At 53.1% G+C, this 12,557-nt stretch overlaps 2 long non-coding RNA genes across 2 annotated transcripts; both read right to left on the bottom strand.

The window, feature by feature from the left end:
* Positions 1 to 1,302: 1,302 nt before the first annotated feature.
* LOC135999794 (uncharacterized) lies at positions 1,303 to 2,195 on the bottom strand. Its single transcript, XR_010607705.1, has 3 exons — positions 2,103 to 2,195; positions 1,663 to 1,752; positions 1,303 to 1,450 (listed from the first exon to the last, which is right to left on the bottom strand). It is a non-coding gene; the product is annotated as an uncharacterized LOC135999794 (long non-coding RNA).
* A 351-nt stretch (positions 2,196 to 2,546) lies between these two features.
* LOC135999627 (uncharacterized) lies at positions 2,547 to 2,992 on the bottom strand. The gene is made up of 3 exons (XR_010607701.1): positions 2,909 to 2,992; positions 2,737 to 2,800; positions 2,547 to 2,569 (listed from the first exon to the last, which is right to left on the bottom strand). It is a non-coding gene; the product is annotated as an uncharacterized LOC135999627 (long non-coding RNA).
* Between the last annotated feature and the right edge of the window lie 9,565 nt (positions 2,993 to 12,557).

Here is a 12,557-nt window from a genome sequence, read left to right as displayed (position 1 = left end):
TCGGGGTTAAGAGTTTTAGGATCTCTTGTACCTGGTGTTGGCACAGCTCAAGCTTTAAATACTTTAGAAAAATTAAGATGCTGGCTAGCTAAGCAAACTAACAGAACTTCTAAGGCTTTAAGTGGGCTTTTGTTAGATGTAGATTCTGTAAGACATGCTGCACTGCAGAAAAGAGCTGCAATAGACTTTTTGTTGTTAGCTCAAGGACACGGATGTGAAGATTTTGACGGTATGTGCCATATGACCTTGTCAGATCATTTGAATCAATTCGTAAAAGTATACAAGTACTGAAAGAGGGAGTACAAAAGTTGCAAGTTGGTGATGGATGGGATTGGTTAAATAAATTTAGTGGTTGGGGGCTCTCAGGGTGGTTGTTATCAGTAGCGAACAGGACTGATTGTTTTGATGATTGTTGTGATTGTGTTACTAATGTTGCCATGCATGATTTCTCTGCTGCAAAGGGCCCTGCAGCAGACAATGAAGGCAATTTTTTAGCACAAAAACAAAAAGAGGGAATTGTGGGGAACTACGGTGGGTCCGTGGATTCCCTGACGGAGGGCATGGGAACAGAGATCAGCCTTGAAGATATTAAGGCCTATCTGAGAGAAAGATGGGAGTAAAGGAGTATCCGGAGGTATCAAGGTGTACCCGTGAGAGAGAAGGGAGTAGAAGAGTAACATTGATGATAGCAAAATCAGCCAATGAGATGTTACTGCCGTAACTTGTAACCAATAGTGAAGAGACATATGAATTGGTAAAACTGTATAAAAATGCACTTGTGGCAATAAATGGCATCTACTACTTTCATCCTGGAAGAACATGGTTTATGTCGTTTCTCCGTCTCAACCGCGACACCATTCTGTAATTCCCCCCTTCTGTCTTTAGCCCATTGTGCTGGTTGAAATGGTATGAAATGGCAGAACCCCAACTGCATCCTGGGATGCCCACTCACCGGCCCTGTCTCTCAGGAGCCCCTTGGAATCCTCCAGCAACCCCCAGGAAACACTCTTGCCCATCAGCGAGCTGCCCGACCCCCTGCCCATCCTACACACTGTTAGAGCTGCCAGGAGCATGGAGTTCCAACCCTGCCCAGCCCTGGAATGCCAGTGCCGAGGGGAGGGCAGAATAACAAGTGGAGAAACACTTCAAAATTCCACGTCGACACTAATCAATCTGACACAAACGAACCTCTGACACAGATTAGCCAGATCAAGAACAGGAACGTTCATGGGGTGAGGAATCGGATTTGCAAATCCTCTACACCGATCTGAACTGACACATCGTTTTTTATTTTTTTGCCTTTGTTTCTTCTCTGGTTTCAACCGAGGCTTTCTGGTTTTGCCATCTTCCCGTGAACCTGCACTCGATAAATGCAGGTGTACATCGGGTTTCCCCAGTTGCTCTTCACAAAAAATTTGACATAGGAAAAGGCTCTGCGAAGTGGCGCGTTCTGTGAAGAGGGAAAAGGAAACAGAGGCGTTAAGAGCAACAGTGCAGTCAATGGATCTGCCCCCGCCAGCCCCGCTTCTGCACAGGAACAAGCTCCCAAAAGTGCTGTGGGCCCCTGTGCCCAGCGAGAAAACGTTCACGCTCTTCCTGCTGCGGACTTGCAGGCAAACCTGCTTTGCTCCCTGGCATCTTTCCCCCGCATGTGGACCGTACCTTCAGAGGGAAGGTCTGGATGGGATCTTTCGCCACGTCATACATGAACGTCCCAAGCAGAGTTTCCTCTTCTCCATCCGCATCCACTCCCTCGGGGGCAAAGCACAAGGAGAGCAGCTCAGACTCATCCCAGCACTGAGGAGACGTACGTGCTGGATCAGCCCCGTCCCATTCCCAGCCTCTCCTGGGACTCCAGCACTCGTCTGGCACTGGTTGGGCTGGAGCTCAGTCTCCGCCTGAAGTTTTGGTGAAGAACCCTGAGGTGCTTTGGCCAGAATAAGTCTTGAGAGAGGAAATCTCTAGAGCCCTTGAAGTGTTGTGCCATGGCACGGCCGGGCTCAGGAGAGAGTGGGGAACAAACCTCAGAGGACGCACAAAGTCGCTGTCACGGCTTTGGCACAGGGCCAAATCCCAGGCAGAAGCGCCCAGCAGAGACTTACAAAGACGGCGACGTCTCTGGGGGCGCTGGTGACAAACCCAGAGGGAGAGGCTTCCTTGGAGATGTGCTGCACGGTGACGGTGCTCAGATGGACTCGTGCTGGCAACCTGATGACCACCTGGCCCTGATGCCCTTGGAAAGGCCAGCAGTTCCCTGGGGAAACATCCGGCTGCAATGGGAACAGCAGAGAAATGAAGCATAAGAGACTGCTGGGGCCAACACAACCGCTCCTGGAGTTTGAAGCGCAGGCACCGGGGTGTCTGTGGGGTCTGCTGCAGCTTGGAAGTGCTCTGAGCTCATTCACGAACTTCCCAGGAAGGCAAGACGCCAGCACTGAGGATTTCTGGTGCCATACCTGCAGAACAGCCTCAGGAGGGTTGGCAGGGTGAAACAGCCGTAAAACCATGCAGCTCCACTTCCCTTGGCAGCTGTAGGTGTGGGAAGTTCTCCGCATGTCAATGGTGGCACCTGGAAGGAAGGGAGGGCAGATGACTGCAAGAGGCCACAGACCAGGAGGACGCGGTGCTCAGACGCAACTCGTGAGGCCGCTGCCAGCTCCTCATTTTTCAGTCCTGTCCTCATTGCCGCTTTGGAGAGCAGCACCGGGAGCACGGCTGGGCTGCTTGTGTCCATACCAGTGCTCTGCAGCGCCCAGTCAGACATCTCCACGGAGACTTCCGAAGCCACGTTGGATGCTGCCTGGGTTGAGAAACAGCACGGTCAGCCGTCCGAGCCCACCAACAAGCCCAAGGAGGCTTTCTCGGCGGTTCCGCCCAGCCAAACCTCCTTCCCCAAGTGCACCCTCACCTTCCTCGCGCTGCGGAGCTCCACCCTCAGCCGAGCCACCTCCTGCAGCAGGAGCCGCATCTTTTGGGTTTGTGCCGCCAACAAAGCCCGATAATTGCTGAAGGACCAGGAAAGCAGATCTCGTCAGAGAGTGGTCCATCCCCTCTGGAGAGCGCTGGAGCTCAGCAAGTAGCACAGACACGTGTGCTCGCCCGGCTTTGCGAGCGCTCCCCTCCTCACCAGGCTGAGCAAAGCGAAGGCCGGAGGGAAGGACAGGAGCCCCAGCTTTAGGAAAATGGGTGCAGGTAGCAGGAGTTGTTGGCTGAGGCTTCTGCACAGACCCAGTTCCAGCTCAGGAAACATCTCTTACCTCCGAGTCTGCCGTTCTGCTGCAGACCCACATGTCTGCTCCTGAAAGGGAAAAATTCCCCGTTAGAGTCTCCACTACCAGAGCTGCCAGGGCTCCCCAGGGGAGGCTTCCCCAGGAGACACGGCACAAGCTGCTCCTTCTTTGGATCACCCTGCACGGAGGCAGGAGAGCCCATGATTTCTCCAGCCGCCGTCAGCAGTGCTCCCTTGCAGGAGTCACCCACCTCCATCCATCCCTTTGTCTGTGTTGACCACCCTGGCATCGAGGTCACACAGTAAATGCCAAGAGCCACCAGGAGCAACAAGAGGATGACTCGGAAGAACCTCATGTCCCTCAAGAAGCGCATCCTCCGCATGTCCATCGCAAACCGCTTCTTTGTTGGGGCCATCTTGTGCCTGAAAAAGAGGGAGTCCAGGGGCTGCCAAGGAGCCAAGTCTCGAGCAAACCCCTTCACAGCTGGATTTGTGTTTTTAGGCTGAAAAGCTGCCGTTTGGGAAGCTTGCTGCTGACTGTGCCCAGGAGGAACATGATTTCTGTCCACACTGCTCAACACTACTGGCAGCTCCTGCCCAGAGGAAGAGCTGCAGGAGCACCTTCTGAAAGAGAAGGAAAATAATCCATAAAGAGCAAATGAAGACAACACTTGTCAGCAGCCTTGTGGTGTGGACCTCGCTCTCTCTCTTTGGCTGAGAAAGCAGGTTTGTTCTCACATAGAATCACAAAATAGTTTGGCTTGGAAGGGATCTTCAAAGCTCATAGAGTCCAACGTCCATGAGCATGAGCCATGAGCAGGGACATTTTCACCCTGATCAGGTTGCTCAGAGCCCTGTCCAGCCTGGCCTGGGATGTCTCCAGGGATGAGACATCTACCACCTCTCTGGGCAACCTGGGCCAGGCTCTCACCACTCTCGGGGGCAACAATGTCTGGGCTGGGGAACACGCCCTGCTCTGCCCTTTGCTTGCACCGGCCCTGGACATCCCCTTGCCCCTGTCCACAGCAAAACCTGTACTACGTACATGGTGAAGATGCACACGCTCAGCAGACGTGTCCACAGGGTGACCAGGGCACCTGCCCCATGGCCAGTGAGGCTGAACACCATCCCTGGGGAAAAAAAAAACACCAGAGAAAAATCAGGCCTGTCTCTTGAGGTCTCCTCTCCAGGAGCTCACGCCCAAGCACTTCACAGCGAGCAGCAGTGGCTGAACTTACATGCAATTTTTGTGGCCTTATTGCACCACTTTGCAGACCCCTGAGTGGCTGAGCCGGGACTTGATTTCCACAACCGTGTCACCAGCTCCAACCTCGTGCCGGGGCTCCTGCGGGAGGACAAAAGGAGATGCCGCTTGCCCACCAGCCCCACGCTGTGTGAGCCGAGGCCCTGGCCAGAGCTCGGCCTCGGGAAGCCTCGCAGGGGATGTCTCAGCTGCGGGGACAGAGGCAGCACAGCTGGACTGCTGCCAGGGGCCCCCCCTCTCCTTTCCCCGTCTCCTCAAGCTGGTCCATCCCACACTTGGCAGGATCTGGCAGGATCTCTCACAGGGTCTCTGGTGCAGAAGAGAAGAACCTGCTCCATCCTGGCCTCCCCACAAGCCCCTGCTGCACCCTGGCTTTTGGCCGGGACAGCGAGCTGGCCGTCCAGCCCAGAGCCCTCCCCACAGACCGGGAGATTCGCAAGCCACGGGGTCTTCTTCATAGAATCACAGAACCATTTTGCTTGGAAGAGACCCTCAAGATCATCGAGTCCAACTGCTACCCCAACCCCATCACTACCTCATGTCCCTGAGAACCTCATCTCCATCTGTCCAACCCCTCCAGGGATGGTGACTCCAGCACTGCCCTGGGCAGCCGGTTCCAATGCCCGACAGCCCTTTGGGGAAGAAATTGTTCCCCAAATCCAACCTCAACCTCCCCTGGCGCAACTTGAGGCCGTTTTCTCTCGTCCTGGCACTTGTTCCATGGGAGCAGAGCCAGAACCCCCCTGGCTCCAAGCTCCTTTCAGGCAGTTCAGAGATCAGGTCTCCCCTCAGCTCCTGTTCTCCAGGCTGAACTCCCCAGGTCCCTCAGCCGCTCCCATCCCACTTGTACTCCGGCCCCTTCCCCAGCTCCATTTCTCTCTCCAGAAGCCTCTGCCATCTTCCCACGTTGCTCCCCGCCCCACGGGCCGTGTCCGGCCACGTCCCAGCTCCCACCCCAACCCGCCGCCCCGGGCAGGAGCAGCCAACTTCTTACCCGCTCGTCTGGCAGCAGCTCGGTCCTGCTGCCTCCTCTGCCGGCTCTTGGTCAGCCTTGATCCCTGAGGAGCCTCTGGAGGCCCCTTGGCGTCTTTTCTGGGATGCCTTTCTCCTCGCCATGGCTGGCAAAGGTGGGCTCCCCAGTCGGCGCAGCCCTTGGCCCGTCCAGGCACCAACCGCTCCAGCAGCCCCAGAGCACCCACAGCACCAGCTGCCTGCCCAGGGCAACAGCCACATGGCAGCTGGGGGCTCCTTCCCCAGGCGGGAAGGCCATGCTGGCCAACTCTGACCTCACAGCGGCGGCTCTGATGTCACACTGGGGCTCCCCAGGGCTGAGCAGGGCGGGGACACGCTGGGGCGACACGGCTGCCGCCTGCCCGGGCACAAACGCACCCTCGGCAGGGGAGACAGATGGAAAACGGGGACGTTCACGGCGGGAGGAACGCGGTTTCCAACAGCCCGCAGGGAAGGAGACGGGACGAGCGCAGGTTCTGAGCTGCAGACGGGCAAACTTGGGCCTCGTCCTGTGGCTTCGAGTCGGGGAGCTTGCGGAGACATCGACCCCCCAGCCAAACCAGCAGCAGTTTGGTGCAGGCTCCAGAAGAGGGAAAGGCCGGAGCTGCAGCCGGGCCCAGAACTCCCGTTGGGAAACCCCTGAGGATGCAGAACAACACACTGAAGCGTGACAAGACGTGGGTGCACGGAGCCCTCTGCAGACCTTTCCCACCGTCTGCCACTGGGCTACAAAACAGCCACTTGATTCCATCACTATGACAGCCTGGGGAGCTGCTGGGAGCTCTCTGCTGAGCAAGCTGCCCGTGCAGCGATGGTTTTACTGCTCACGGGTCAGTGGATAAGCCCAATTTAAGTTTTACATCAATCACTTAGCTTAATTAAATGCATCCTAGATAGAACGAATCACCCAGTATGATAAGGCTGTGTGATTTTTAATATCCTCTTTGCTTCGTGGTACTTAGTGAGCTGAATATGGCGAAATCTGAAGCTGTAAAATTTGTATTTACCTAAATGGCTCCAGACTGCACTGACCATCTGTGAGATCAGGTCTGGTTCGCACTTTGCTGGGAAGAACGGAATCGACTGGGGAGAAAATAACGACTTCAAGGCTAAAAGGAAGACATGACAGGGCCTGTTCTGCACTTCTCTGGGAAGAAAAGGATTTATTCAGACTGAACAGAACCTTCGAGGTGATGGACTAGAAACAATATCGGCAGTTTAACAAAACAAAGGCTCATCGGAGATCAGTGAAAAAAGATCCAGCGAGAAGCAAGAAGAGCCCAGACTCAAATATTGGACTGAATCATAGTGATAGGACATGAAGGGATGGAGATGAGACTCAGGGATGAATCCATAGACAAGCGCATGGGGAATTAATTAACTAAAGATGAGGCAGTAGTTACCAGATGCTCCAGTGAGGAAGGGTTTGAACACTCACGTTTCACAGTCACACAGATCCAGTGGCTCCTCTCTGAGCGAACGGAACGTGCAGATTTATACAAAAAATAGGCACAACTGTAAGAGCCTGTGAGCTCCTCTCCCATCAGCCGGAGATTGTAGTTGTAGTTTTTCACGTTCGACACTGGGATGGAGACTGCAAGGCCGAAGTCAGTGTAGTTCTGCACTTCTCTGCCATAATCTGGAGACGAGGGGATGGAGCAGAGGAGCTTGACGTAGTTCCCAGTTCTATAAAACTGCTGCTGAAGATCCAGGGAAAAAGTTGGGGCCATGGGAGCAGCTGGAAAAAAAACGAAAAAAAACCAAAACCAACACAACAAACCAACATAATGCAACACAGAACCCAAACAATTGGCTGTGCATTGACAGTGCACAAATCCAGTGTCATGACTCAGCCTAGAAAATCAGTTTACTCTTTTTCTGATTATTATTGAGACAAATACGGAGCCTTGAACAACAAAACAGGGTCTGGGGGTCATTTGCGTCTCTCTTTTCTCTGCCCAAGGGCAGAGGAAAAAAGGCCCCTGGATCTCAGAGCTCAGCGCAGCTTCCACAGTTTCTTTCCATTCACTGAAGTGCAGAAAATAACTATTTTCAGATTCCCAAAGTAAGAAGGCAAGCAATACACCCCAAACTCTGCTGGAAGCTTTCCTGGAGCTGACACAGCTGTCAGGCCAACAACTTCCTGCTTTCTGAGAGAAATCCAGGAGCAAAAAAGCTTGTGAGAAGCCAAAGCAGCTTCATCTGTACACTGGCGACCCAAGGACAAGGACAAGGCCAAGATGACGCTCTCAGGGAGGCTCGTGGCGCCAGCTCTGATGGCAGCCGAGCCGTAAGACAAGACCAACGTACCCTGAACCTGAACAGCGAGAGGAAAGCTCCGCTTGGAAGGGATTTCTTGTCTAGAGTCCTCCATGAAGTACATGTATGAGTACTCACCAGTGGACGCTTTTGTAGCTGTGAGCTGCAGCCAGGCAGTCGGTCGGGGGTACGGTGCTCGCAGGTCGATTTGCTCTCCAGTTTGATTGAAGAACCAAAATCTGCCAATTTTCCACATCATCTCGGCCATGCACAGAGAAGTGAGATGTTCCCCTTCGTAACAGAAATGGTAACTGGGGTCTGTGGAGAGTGCACGGAATAAAAGGGGGTCTGGTGAAGAAAAAAAAGGATTTGGAGGTTGGGAGGGAACTTTGCGTGAGGAAAAGCGAGACATCCCTTTTCCCTCCATTTTAGAAACCCCAACTCAACTAGAGAGCATCTTGGGAGGGGCCGAGCTGCACTTACCCACAGAGGACATGGCCAACGGCAGCAGCTGGAGGAAAGCTGGGAGAGATCAGTGTTGAGACGACGAGAGCAAGGAGGCTGCAAAAGGGAGAGAAAAGAAATCAGCGACGCAGCCACTACACAATGGAGTCCTGTCCCTTGTGGCCGCCGTTCCAGGGGGCAGCCCCTCCACAACGTCACAGATTCACACAGGTCGTGGTTCCTTTTTGTGCCACCGTGGCATGGAAAGCCAAGATGGATTATGAAGAAAAATTAAAAACAATTTCACAAGCCAGTGAGGCCACACAGGGGAAAAAAAAATAAATCTACCAACCTGAACTTATCTTTCAGTTACACGTGACAAGTGTTGCATGAGGTTATTTCTTCTGTCAGAAGTGATTTGCTGATCGCCAAGCCATTGATTGATATCGACAGTGGGAAATGGTATCTTGAAACTTAAAGAAATGGGCCTGCGGGAGAAAGGAAACTTTGGGGTTTCTGGCCAGCTTGGGGTGGGTTGTTGCTGGAACTTGAGATGTGAGGGCCTGGGGAGCTGTGGTGGGGCAGCCTTGGCTGGCAGACCAGCCCCACACACCCCTCAGTAGGATGGGAATAAAGAATATGACAAGCAAAAGTAAGAAAACTCGTGGGCTAAGATAAAAAAAAAAAAGTGAGACAAGTAACTGAAAGAGGAAGAGAGAAAAACCCGGAACACGCGATGCAAAGACTCACGGGCTCCCACAAGCACAGGGAGATCCAGCAGACCCCAAGCGATGGCTGTCCCCCAACCCCACTTCCCTCCCTTTTTGCTGATGAGCACGATGTTACGGGGCATGGAATATCTTCTGGGACAGAAGGGGTCCAGTACCAGTACACGTTGGGGTGGACCTGCTGGAAAGCAGCTCTGCAGAGAAGGACTTGGGAGCTCTGGTTGACATGAGGTTGGCCACAAGTCACCAATGTGTCCTTGTGGCCAAGAGGCCAATGGTACCTGGGGGGTATTAAGAAGAGTGTGAGCAGCAGGTCGAGGGAGGTGAATCCTCCCCTTCTGCTCTGCCCGGGTGAGGCCGCATCTGGAGTTACTGGTTCCCCAGTTCTGGGCTCCCCAGTTTAAGAAGGACAAGGAATTACTGGAGAAAGTCCAGTGGAAGAACACAAAGATGCTGAGGGGTCTGGAGCATCTTTCTGATGAGGAGAGACTGAGAGAGCTGGCGCTGTTTAGCTGGAGAACAGAAGCTGAGAGGGATCTGATCAATGGGACCGATATCTCAGGGTGGGTGTCAGAGGATGGACCAGACTCTGTTCAGTGGTGCCCAACGCCAGGGTGAGGGACAACGGGCACAGACTGACACAGGAGGGTCCATCTGAACATGAGGAGAAACTTCTTTGCTGTGAGGTGCCAAAGCCTGGACCAGGCTGCCCAGAGCGGGTGTGGAGTCTCCTTCTCTGGAGACATTCAAACCCCCTGGACCGACCCTGTGCAATCTGCTCTGGTGACCCTGCGTTAGCAAGGGGGTTGGACCGGATGATCTCCAGAGGTCCCTTCAACCACAACCAAGCTGGAGTTCTGTGAGAAGAGAAGCCTCCGGGGAGACCTTATTGTGGCCTAAAAGGAACCTGTAAAGGGCCTCTTGCGATAGGACAAGCGTGATGGTTAGAAGTAAAAGAGAGGAGATTAACACGAGATATAAAGAAGAAATTGTTGCCCCTGAGGATGGTGAGAGCCTGGCCCAGGTTGGCCAGAGAGGTGGTGGATGCCCCATCCCTGGAGACATCCCAGGCCAGGCTGGACGGGGCTTTGAGCAACCTGAGCTGGTGCAGATGTCCCTGCTCATGGCAGGGGGGGGCACTGGGGGAGCTGAGAAGGGCCCTTTAACCCAAACTGTGACTCTATGTGGAAACCCAGGATAAGGTCTCAGCTGGACCCGAGAGGTGACAGATGCCGTTGGGTGATGTGGGTCTTGCTGTTCCAAGCACAAGGCAGCAGATCACATCAGCGGTTTTCTGCTGACAAGTGGTTCCGTCATGTCGAGCATTTGAATGTCGGGTCCTTGGGAACGGGGTGGGATGAACACAGGACAACAACACGTGCAGGTGCACGTCCCTTCTTTGCAACCCCCACTGATGATGCTGAAAAGTCAAGAGGCAGGTGGGAGGCGGACCCAAGCGTTTAAAGTCCTGGAGCGCAGTTTTGACCTGAGATGGATCTTCCTTAGATCATCAACTTGTTTCATCCCCTTGTTTGGGATGAACCAGCCCTAGCCTGACTCTCAAGGCAGGAACCAGCGCAAAAAAGAAAGCAGAACAACCAACCAGAGCTGATTTCATAAGAATCTACACTGGAAAGAAAATGGTGGCAGTGATATTTAACAGCCAGAGACATTTGCCGTAATCAAGATCACATGTTGGGCACGTCTCTAGGATCGCTACGGCAACGAGTTTTCAGACCAGTTGTTCTTCATGTCCTGAGAATATTGATTTGCAGTTGACAGGAGAGGAGAGGAGAGGAGAGGAGAGGAAAGGAGAGGAGAGGAGAGGAGAGGAGAGGAGAGGAGAGGAGAGGAGAGGAGAGGAGAGGAGAGGAGAGGAGAGGAGAGGAGAGGGGAGGGGAAGGGAGGGGAGGGGAGGGGAGGGCAGGGCAGGGCAGGGCAGGGCAGGGCAGAGAAGGGTGATGTGCAGGGAAGGGAAGGGTGATGTGCAGGGGCTGGGGCCAAGACAAGGAAGGTCGTGCCCGGACAGGCCCCCCATACAAGGGGAGAAGCCCAGCTGCCCATCACCAGAGCTCTCGGGGCATGAGAAAAACCACTTTCCTCTGTGAAGGCCAGCTCTAACAAACCCCAGAAATCTAGAGCAAAGGCAAAGAACAGACTCAGCACCCAGGGCTTATGCAGATGGGTGCTTCCCTTCAGGCCAGCTCTCCTCTTTAGCTGACAAGTTCTCACCCTTCTTCTGCAGGTCAAAGCTCTGGAAAGGGGCAGGACAAGGAAATGCTGAGAAGCATGAGAGCAACAGCAACAGCTACACTCTGCTGTGGTTCTTTCAAATTCGGTTGAGGGCAACGTGGGCTCTTCAGAGAGTCACCAGCTCACCCCTTCCAATGTCGCACACATGTCACCAGCATCAGGCAAATCTTTCCATGCCTGCAAAGTTTCACCCTTTGCCACAGGCTCTGCTTTCCCTGAGGGGAAAAAAAGAGCAGAGCTGCTCGTCACTTAGGAGGAGCACAGGAAGTAGCGCCCTTCTTACCTCCAGTTCTCGCATGACCTTGTCCATGAAATCTCCTGAATTCTGTTTTTAAGCAACTGCCACTTTGATAGCATCACTGAAGAGCTGATGAGAAGAAGAACACTTGTCAAAATAAGGGGTACTGGGTTTCTGTAACATATGGAAACTGTTCCCATGCCCCAAGGAAATAAAAACAAAAAAACCACAAAAAACCCTCACAAACCACAACAGCCTCTGCAACTGCCTGTAGCTCCCAGGACCTCACAAGTAGCCAAACAAATGTCCTTGCCCATTTTCTGCTCTCTGTGCCTACAGTAGTCTCTATGTCCTTAGACTGAGTCAAAGTCGCATGGATGCTGAGCCACATAGCTCTGTTTTTCCTTCACTACGTTGGTGCCACCTGCATCAGACAGAAAGTAAAAGGGCAAGCAGAAAGTAAAAGGGCAAACAGAATCTCTGGGCAAAGCAGAAGCTTCTCTGGGTCACCGTCATACTGGCTGGGGGCTAAAAAAGGCAAAGTGGTCAGTAAGACATCACTGTAGGCAGAATGCCAATGTGTGCAGGAGTGATGGGACAGATGGAGACCAGAGACCGGTTTAGCTGTCAAGGCCTCCTCACTGTAGTACAAGGCGAGGAGAGTCCTCCTCCAAAACTGTGGGGGTTTAAAAGCAACAGCATGAGCAAACAATTGACAAGAAGATGCAAAAAGCAAAGAGTTCTTGTTGATTTATCCATGGTGCTTGACTACATTGTAGATGGATTCTGATAAGCTGTCAATTAGAACACACCAGTTCGCTTGCTGTGCAGCAACTCTGAGTGTTTTCCAGACACATCCCAATGATTTTTGCAGCGAGTCCACATACCCTGGACACCAATGCCAGTACTAGTCACGCCGCTCCCTTCAGTTTGGCCTGTTTAACCAGAACTCCCTTTTGCCATGTTACCTCTATTCCTGTGAGTCAAGGGCGCACTCACAGTGTACAAAGGACTCAACTGTTACATATTTTTACTTAACAGGTAGTTAGGCCCAGTTGCCCAAACGTCAGAAGGCCAGAGGCTTTATTTCAGTTTTGGAAGAAACGCACCGCATATTTACAGGATGCGCTG

Source organism: Caloenas nicobarica, chromosome 29 (assembly GCF_036013445.1).
Source record: "Caloenas nicobarica isolate bCalNic1 chromosome 29, bCalNic1.hap1, whole genome shotgun sequence".
NCBI lineage: Eukaryota > Metazoa > Chordata > Aves > Columbiformes > Columbidae > Caloenas > Caloenas nicobarica.
Note: the sequence above shows the minus strand (reverse complement) of the source record. Positions and strands in the feature narration are given on the sequence as shown.